The sequence below is a fragment of the Triticum aestivum genome, chromosome 3D (assembly GCF_018294505.1).
Source record: "Triticum aestivum cultivar Chinese Spring chromosome 3D, IWGSC CS RefSeq v2.1, whole genome shotgun sequence".
In the NCBI taxonomy this organism is placed as follows: Eukaryota; Viridiplantae; Streptophyta; class Magnoliopsida; order Poales; family Poaceae; genus Triticum; species Triticum aestivum.
Window position 1 is genome coordinate 609,753,447 of NC_057802.1, and position 10,217 is coordinate 609,763,663.

General features: G+C 43.5%; 1 pseudogene; it reads right to left on the reverse strand.

Moving 5' to 3' along the window:
• Positions 1-6,191: 6,191 nt before the first annotated feature.
• The window catches only part of LOC123075902 (serine/threonine-protein kinase STE20-like), a 6,283-nt pseudogene continuing 2,257 nt past the window's right edge, over positions 6,192-10,217 (reverse strand).

Genomic DNA, 10,217 nt, shown 5'->3' on the forward strand with positions numbered 1-10,217 from the left:
CCCCAGCAACGGCGCCAGAAATCCTTCTTGCTACCACTTGAGCACTGTGTTGGTTTTCCCTTGAAGAGGAAAGGGTGATGCAGCAAAATAGCGTAAGTATTTCCCTCAGTTTTTGAGAACCAAGGTATCAATCCAGTAGGAGGCTACGCACGAGTCCCTCGCACGTACACAAAACAAATAAATCCTCGCAACCAACGCGATAAGGGGTTGTCAATCCCTACATGGTCACTTACGAGAGTGAGATCTCATAGATATGATAGGATAATATTTTTTGTATTTTTATGATAAAGATGCAAAGTAAAATAAAAGCAAAGTAAAAAGCAACGGAAATAACTAAGTGTTGGAACATTAATATGATGAAGATAGACCCGGGGGCCATAGGTTTCACTAGTGGCTTTTCTCAAGAGCATAAGTATTTTACGGTGGGTGAACAAATTTTACTATTGAGCAATTGACAGAATTGAGCATAGTTATGAGAATATCTAGGTATGAGCATGTATATAGGCATCACGTCCGAGACAAGTAGACCGACTCCTGCCTGCATCTACTACTATTACTCCGCACATCGACCGCTATCCAGCATGCATCTAGAGTATTAAGTTCATAAGAACAGAGTAATGCCTTGAGCAAGATGACATGATGTAGAGGGATAAATTCATGCAATATGATAAAAAACCCATCTTGTTATCCTCGATGGCAACAATACAATACGTGCCTTGCTGCCCCTACTGTCACTGGGAAAGGACACCGCAAGATTGAACCCAAAGCTAAGCACTTCTCCCATTGCAGAAAGATCAATCTAGTAGGCCAAACCAAACTGATAATTCGAAGAGACTTGCAAAGATAACCAATCATACATAAAAGAATTCAGAAGATTCAAATATTGTTCATAGATAAACTTGATCATAAACCCACAATTCATCGGTCTCAACAAACACACCGCAAAAGAAGATTACATCGAATAGATCTCCACGAGAGAGGGGGAGAACATTGTATTGAGATCCAAAAAGAGAGAAGAAGCCATCTAGCTAATAACTATGGACCCGAAGGTCTGAGGTAAACTACTCACACTTCATCGGAGAGGCTATGGTGTTGATGTAGAAGCCCTCCGTGATCGATGCCCCCTCCGGCGGAGCTCCGGAACAGGCCCCAAGATGGGATCTCGTGGGTACAGAAGGTTGCGGCGGTGGAATTAGCTTTTTGGCTCCGTATCTGATCGTTTGGGGGTACGTAGGTATATATAGGAGGAAGGAGTACGTCGGTGGAGCAACATGGGGCCCACGAGGGTGGCGGGCGCGCCTGGGGGGGTAGGCGCGCCCCCCTACCTCGTGGCTTCCTGGAAGCTTCCTTGACTTAGGGTCCAAGTCTCCTGGATCATGTTCGTTCTGAAAACCAAGTTCCCGAAGGTTTCATTCCGTTAGGACTCCGTTTGATATTTTTTTCTACGAAACTCTGAAATAGGCAAAAAACAGCAATTCTGGGCTGGCCCTCCGGTTAATAGGTTAGTCCCAAAAATAATATAAAAGTGAATAATAAAGCCCAATAATGTCCAAAACAGAAGATAATATAGCATGGAGCAATCAAAAATTATAGATACGTTGGAGACGTATCAGTTCTGCACACGTTCAACTCGATGACGTCCCTCGAAGTCCGATCCAGCCAAGCTTTGAGGGAGAGTTCCGTCAGCACGACGGCGTGGTGACGATAATGATGTTCTACCGATGCAGGGCTTCGCCTAAGCGTCGTTACGATATTATCGAGGTGGAATATGGTGGAGGGGGGCACCGCACACGGCTAAGAGATCAAGAGATCAATTGGTGTGTCTATGGGGTGCCCCCTCCTCCGTATATAAAGGGGGGAGGAAGAGGGGGCCGGCCAAGGGAGGAGGCGCGCCCAAGGGGGGGCAATCCTACTCCAAGTAGGTTTTGCCCCCCTTTCCTATTCCAACTAGGAGAAGGGGGAAGGAGGAGGTGGAGAGAAGGAAGGAGAAGGGGGGCCGCCGCCCCCTTCCCTTTCCCAATTCGGATTGGGGCAAGGGGGGCCGCGCGCCACCTCCTGGCCACCTCTCCTCTTCCACCACTTGGGCCCATGAGGCCCAATAACCTCCGGGGGGTTCCGGTAACCCCCCGGTACTCCGGTATATATCCGATAACCCCCGGAACCATTCCGGTGTCCGAATATAGTCGTCCAATATATCAATCTTCATGTCTCGACCATTTCGAGACTCCTCGTCATGTCTATGATCACATCTGGGACTCCGAACTACCTTCGGTACATCAAAACACATAAACTCATAATATAACCGTCATCGAACATTAAGCGTGCGGACCCTACGGGTTCGAGAACTATGTAGACATGACCGAGACACGTCTCGGGTCAATAACCAATAGCGGAACCTGGATGCTCATATTGGCTCCCACATATTCTACGAATATCTTTATCGGTCAAACCGCATAACAACATACGTTGTTCCCTTTGTCGTCGGTATGTTACTTGCCCGAGATTCGATCGTCGGTATCTCAATACCTAGTTGAATCTCGTTACCGGCAAGTCTCTTTACTCGTTCCGTAATACATCATCCCGCAACTAACTCATTAGTTGCAATGCTTGCAAGGCTTAAGTGATGTGCATTACCGAGTGGGCCCAGAGATACCTCTCCGACAATCGGAGTGACAAATCCTAATCTCGAAATACGCCAACCCAACAAGTACCTTCGGAGACACCTGTAGAACACCTTTATTATCACCCAGTTAAGTTGTGACGTTTGGTAGCACACAAAGTGTTCCTCCGATAAACGGGGGTTGCATAATCTCATAGTCATAGGAACATGTATAAGTCATGAAGAAAGCAATAGCAACATACTAAACGATCAAGTGCTAAGCTAACGGAATGGGTCAAGTCAATCACATCATTCTCCTAATGATGTGATCCCGTTAATCAAATGACAACTCTTTGTCTATGTCTAGGAAACATAACCATCTTTAATTAACGAGCTAGTCAAGTAGAGGCATACTAGTGACACTCTGTTTGTCTATGTATTCACACATGTATCATGTTTCTGGTTAATACAATTCTAGCATGAATAATAAATATTTATCATGATATAAGGAAATAAATAATAACTTTATTATTGCCTCTAGGGCATATTTCCTTCAGTCTCCCACTTGCACTAGAGTCAATAATCTAGATTACACAGTAATGATTCTCACACCCATGGAGCCTTGGTGTTGTGTCTTGCTCATGGAAGAGGCTTAGTCAAATGATCTGCAACATTCAGATCCGTATATATCTTGCAAATCTCTATGTCTCCCACCTAGACTTGATCCCGGATGGAGTTGAAGCGTCTCTTGATGTGCTTGGTTCTCTTGTGAAATCTGGATTCCTTTGCCAAAGCAATTGCACCAGTATTCTCACAAAAGATTTTCATTGGACCCGATGCACTAGGTATGACACCTAGATCGGATATGAACTCCTTCATCCAGACTCCTTCATTTGCTGCTTCGGAAGCAGCTATGTACTCCGCTTCACATGTAGATCCCGCTACGACGCTTTGTTTAGAACTGCACCATCTGACAGCTCCACCGTTCAATAAAAACACGTATCTGGTTTGCGATTTAGAATCGTCCGGATCAGTGTCAAAGCTTGCATCGACGTAACCATTTACGACGAGCTCTTTGTCACCTCCATAAACGAGAAACATATCCTTAGTCCTTTTCAGGTATTTCAGGATGTTCTTGACCGCTGTCTAGTGATCCACTCCTGGATTACTTTGGTACCTCCCTCCTAAACTAATAGCAAGGCACACATCAGGTCCGGTACACAGCATTGCATACACGATAGAGCCTATTAAACATCCAAAACAGAATATATAATAGCATGGAGCAATCAAAAATTATAGATACGTTGGAGACGTATCACGCTCCCTCCCCCCTCCAGCCCCCCTCTCCCCTTCCTCCCCGCCGCCGTCGCTGGCGCCGCGGCCGGCCTGGCCCCGGGGACGTTGGTGGCGGCGGCCCTCCTGACCTTCCCCTCTAGGTGGCTCTCCGGCGTGGGGCGGAGCTGCACCGGGGGGTACTCCTAGGCGGCGGTGGTCTAGCTGGCGGCGGGGTTCCTCATCGCAGAGCGGACGGGTGGCGGCGCTGTGGCACGTCCTGGCGGCGGCGCTCGGCCAAGATCTAGGCCCTACGGGCCCATCTGGACATGGGCAGGCCGGCAGCAGGGCGGATCGGCGGCGTGATTTCCGGGGGGAGGGGGAGCGGCGTTGCGCGACGGGGTGCTGGCGGTTCCGACGCCAGCTTGCTGCAGCACGACTTAGCGGGCCGGTTTCGGGCCTGGCCGGGCCAGGGGTGGCCTGGTATGCCCCGCTGTCGTGTCCAGTCCGCTACCGCGGCGATGTCGGAGCCGCTGGCTTCTCGCACTACGGCGGTGGAGGTGGTTCCCTCCCGCTCGGCCTTGGTGCTGCTGCTCTTGTCGCGTGGCGCTTCTCTCCGGTCTTCTTGGCCTCGTGTTGGTGCTCGTAGTGAGACGGCGTGGGTGGCAGCGCAACCGCGATGGCGCATTGGGCGGTGGTTTCGATGGTAGGCTCCGGATGGGCGGTGGTGTTTGGTGTGCGGAAAAAATCCTTACCGGTTCGTCCGGCTCCGATGCGGTGACACCGGCAGGTGCCACCATTCCTTCTTGCAGGGTGTCGGTGGTAGCCATCCCCCACTTTCCTCCGCGTACCGGGGGAAACACTAGGACTCGTCCGGGCAGCAGCGTCGTCGGCGTCGCATTCCTTCTTGGAGGTGCTGCTTGGTACGCAGCACTTGGAGCCTCGGGCTGTGGTGGGGTGTTTCCGGAGGGCACAACGGTGGCGGGCCTTCCGCGCTTTGTCGAGCTGCCGTTGTTGGCATTTGTTTAATCTTATTTACTGTCTTTGGGCTTGTTGTGCTGCTCGCCCCAGCGTCGCGATGTGTAGTGTTGGTTGGTTGCTTTGGAATACAAAGCGGGAGGGGGGGAGGGGGGGACCCTTTTTCGGTAATATTGCCATCCGGAGCATGGTGGAATTCACATCCGGTTGCGTGGTGCAGCTCTGCATTCTTCTGACGCCCCTTGCTGGTGAGTATCTTGTGTGCTTTGCTATTTTCATGCTGTAATTTTGTGTGCTCATTGGTTTCCATCAACTTGCACATCAACCCTTTGGTTCATTTACTCTCTGAGAGTAGGCATGAAGTATTTTAGTGATTCGTTCCCTGTGTTGGACAAACCTTTGGAAAACCCGAAGAATCAACACGCAGCTTTGCGTGACTCTATTGGCCTTTGGTTCAGTGACAGAGATCGGCCAGCTGGCAATGACTTGTCAGGTCGCCCTTTGATGGGCTGAGGTTACAAGGTATTGATTTTTGGTTGCTATTGAGATGAGGATGGCATTCTCCTGATGGTGAGTTTCTTTTGTGCTTTGTTATTTTCATGCTGTAATTTTGTGTCTTTGTGGGCTCCGGTTGATTTGTAGAGCAAGGGCTGAGGTCCGTTTCATACACCAAAGGGTAATGGCAGATCTGCGCCCATTGTTCTAAATATAGTACCAGCTGTGACTAATGTTAAAAAAGAAAAAGAGTACCTGCTGCGACCTAAAGGTGTACTCAGTCGGAGACAATGCCAGCATGCCGGGCGCATCAACCAGTACAACACATTTATGTGACTCCTAATCAGGTTACCAAAAGTACAACACATTCCATAACTTTTGTTGTGGTTTTAGTTCACGACAAGAAATATGGAACGGAAGGAGTATTTGCGAATTATCCATAGTACCCTCTTGAACTTTTAATTAAGTTGATAAATGTTCTAAACCGTTTACATTATCTCTCGGGATGAATCAGTGCAACTAAGCTGATGTTGTTGCCGTCTGAATCGTTGCAGTGCCGAATTTGAGGCACGAATATCAATATAACATTAGTCATTGAGGCACAAATATCTATGTGACATTAGTCATTCTTGCACATGTTGTAGCCTTGTAGCATGGTGGAATAGGGGAAGAATAGATGTTTGCACAGAAAAGCATAGACCTTTATGTCACATTTATTACGTGCGTTTATATTTTTGATGCAAAGCAAATATATTTTACTACTTTATTTATAAGATACACCAAAAGAAAGGAGTATACATCAAATATATCCCTAAGTGAACATTATTACATCTGGTATAATGAAGATGCTGGCCCTTTGAATCCCATCGTCTCTGTCTCATTCAGCTTTTGCATGATCTCACCAATTGTAGGTCTCTCATGTTGGTTAAAAGCCACACAATTTTTAGCTATATCAATGCAGCACTTTGCTTGTGGGTCGTCCACGTCTATAGATGTATGCTTGAATTTTGCAGTGGCATACATCTATAGACGTGGACAACCACCGGTTAGCTATATTTATTTTTTATGGACTATAGATGTATTGCTTGTGGTCTCTCATGTAGGTCTCTCTGTGAGGACTAATAAAATCCTAACCTAAACTACTAGCTGGAGACGAGGCACCGGGATTCCCCTCCCTACCACCACCGTAGCGGCAGGCAGTGGGGAGGAGAATCCACATGATGTCCTGTGAAGCTTGGAGGGGAGAACTTTGCCCTAGCCGCCTTAGCATGAGGGAAAGGAAAAAATGTGGTTGCTTTAGCTATTAGTTAACTATTATAATAGTATAACTTGCTATCATCTACAAGATAAAGTTCATGAATATGAGTGGTACCTCTATCAGAAGTAAATAACTTACAAAATATGTTTATAAGATATGATGAGAGATGTTTCATCGACTTTAAAATATAGTCCATAAAAAACATCACCACTCTTGTAACTTGTGGTGGCAGTATTTTTAAAGCATTATTGGCAACTAAATACTGATATTGAGGTATACGTGTCTCAAACATTATAGCTTTGATAAGTAAAGAAATCTCCATTATCTTGGAGATGTGAAAAACCAAAATAACAGAACGAGCATATGGAAAGTTCCTTTACAGTATTATATTTCGTATGAAGAGTGTGAATGAAGTAACTTTTTTGCATTCTTCAGTGTATGGAACTAATATATATCTTCTATAAAATGTATGTGATTCCAGTAAAAAAACAAAATTTTCCATGCATACACACACTACGGAACATAACGGTAATCCATTTCTGAGCCCAGGCTCAGCTGCACCCGCCCTTACGAGAAAAATCAAAACAAATACTAGAAAAATTCCAAAAATTTAATTTTTTTTTGTGTGGTAGATAATTTGATGTGTGAAGTACGCTCCAATTTTCAAATCATTTGGCCATATGAGCAGCTCTCGGCAAAAAAGACAAATTTGGGGTCTGTAAAAATGTTTACTGTTCATACACTGTTCTGACCCGATTTGTATTTTTTGCTGAGAGGTTCTCAGAAGTCCAAATGATCTAAAATTTGGAGCGGACCTCAAGTGATAAATTTTCTACCATGCAAAAAAGATTGGAATTTTTTGAATTTGTTTTGAGTTTTTTGTGATTTTTTTCCAGGACGGGTGCAGATGAACCTGGGCACCGAAACACCGCACTCGGTACGTAAAATCTACATTGTTGTTGCTAGTTGCACTGAGTATGTGACTTTTAGTTATTATCTTATAGTATGTAGCTGCAAGATGAGATTTTATTATAAAACACCAACTGAAATGGAAAAGTAAATTATTCTTACATTATCGAAATCATATTTGTTACACCCTGTTAATAGATGAATGATTATATTGCCCAAGCCATATATGTCTGATTTAAATGTTATTTCTCCATGGACTATGGTCTCTGGTGCAATAATTCCCCTGCATGACATTATGATAGCAAACTTTAATATGTGTGCATAAATCAAATTTAGCATACTAAATAGCAAGAAAAGAAATCATGATAGTATTAACTTACCGTGTTCCACGAACATTTTTAGTGTAAATTCTAGTTATTCCTTCATCAAAGCATCTTGATATCCCAAAGTCTGTAATTTTGGGATCCATGCGAGCATCCAAAAGAATATTGTCGGGTTTTAAATCCAAATGAGTAATACGTTGGTCGTGAAGATAGTTCAGACCATTGCAAATTCCCCTAATCATTTGGTATCGTATTTTCCATTCATCTTTATGAGACTTATCTGCACCACCACCACCACCACCACCACCACCACCAACAACAACAACAACAACAACAACAAAAGTTACATGGCATATTTTCTTCTCCAACACGTATGAGTGAATTACGTTATGAAAAATCACCCGCCTTTAGAAAAATGATGGAGAACTACAAGTGGAGGATGTGCAACATTAAACAATTTTTTATATTATATTATCAAGGAGAAATCTTTAGATCATATATTGTCAAACATCAGCAGGTTATTATATAGATGTATTTTCCTAGTCATTATATTTGAATGCTAGACATTACAAGGAGTTTTAGTTAATTTATACTCTAATGTATGATTGACTAGTAAAGTTCAATTGATGGTTGTCGACACATCAGAAGGTTGCTATATACCAGTATTTTGTAGTATTATAGTTGGATGCTAAAAACTATAGGAAAGTTCAGTTATTTTGTTCTGGAGATCAATCACATTAAGTCACACAGTACAAGCTAGAGATCAGGTTACATTAGTTGTCATCAAATAGTCTTTAAAATGCAGTAAACTCTACCTATCCTCTATATAGTGTACATTCCGATCCTGATATTGGGTTGTGTTGTATTCCTGTCATCAACATGTCTCTAGTACTATATATGGTCACACATGTCATATCTGGACCAATGCAACCCATATAAACTTTGCTAAAAACATGTCCCATTGAGACAAGTTACGGGACCAGGTTTCAGAGGTGTTTAAGAATATGCTTAACTGCTCAAGAAGAGTTTAGCCGTTTATGTAACTATGATGTATTGGAGAGATTACATTAGCTTCCTTGGCCAGGGAGAATGGATGTATGGTCCCATTATCAAATTCAATTCCTCATGGACATAAAAAAATTCTCCTATTTGTGCTGGATTTAAGTTTCCTTCAAAAAAAGTTGCAAGTTTTACCTTCGAGATACTTCTGAAGGTTTCCATTAGGAACATACTCAAAGCATAGCAACCGTTGTGGTACCTCTGATAGCACAAGACTTCCTTCGTATTGCACACACTCCCCATATGTATCCGCACAATAACCAAGAAATCTCACTATATTGGTGTGCTTTGCCTTTATTAAACAATTAATCTCATCCAGAAAGGTCGCCTCAGAAAAGTTCTGCATTATTGAGAGTTTCTTCACAGCAACCTTCCCAGTTCCGATATCTCCCTGTTTACTTAACTTATTAAAAATCTAGCATTAACACGATAATTTGCTCCAGTAGGCAAACACATGCATGCACAATTACGAGCTGCAACACAAATACACAATCAAGGAATCATACCAGGTAAACCACTCCGAACCCACCACGACCGATCACTTGACGGAATTTTTGTGTGATATATCTTATGAATGGAAATGATAGCTTAGTTGGCTCTGCATTTGCGTCCATCAGTATGCTCTGAAGGGCTTTAAGTTCAGTTAATTGATCAGCCGTTGCTGAAATACAAAAAAAAAATCTCAAATAATACCAACTGTAATTCTTATTTTAATAGAATAGATAGTAATACATGTTCCCAACATGACTGATTGTAGTGTTATATATGAACCTCATGTATAATTTATAGATACATGGATTTAACATTCAAACATTTAAAATATTTTGAATAGCAGTAACCTGAAGAAGACAAAAAGTTATTGATGCTCTTTAAAGATAGGATGGATTGTCCATCGTCATGTTTTCCAATGTCATAAGCCTGTCAGAAAACAAGAAACACTTACAAAATTGCCGCACAAAATTGAAACAGATTCTTTTAACTCGGAAATGAAAATGCAACCTTGCTACTAGGACTTCGTGTTTTGGCCAACTTCCTGATATGATGAGGTCCCCAGTATGGAGCAAAAGATAAATTGATGCTAAAATCTAACCACGTTCATCCATCAGACTTTAGCAACCTGACCCAAGTTTGCTCGATACCAAGCCCACCTGTGATGTGGGCCCATATATGTATAACACCCAGCTTACTCTTCTCTTCATTCTAGGTTCATAATATTTATGCTGGTCATACTCTACTTAAGCTTTCCACACAAACACAAGTAAGCTTGGGCCACATGAGCCTCAACTAATGGGCAAGGGTATTACAGCCTTACAGTGGTCTTTAC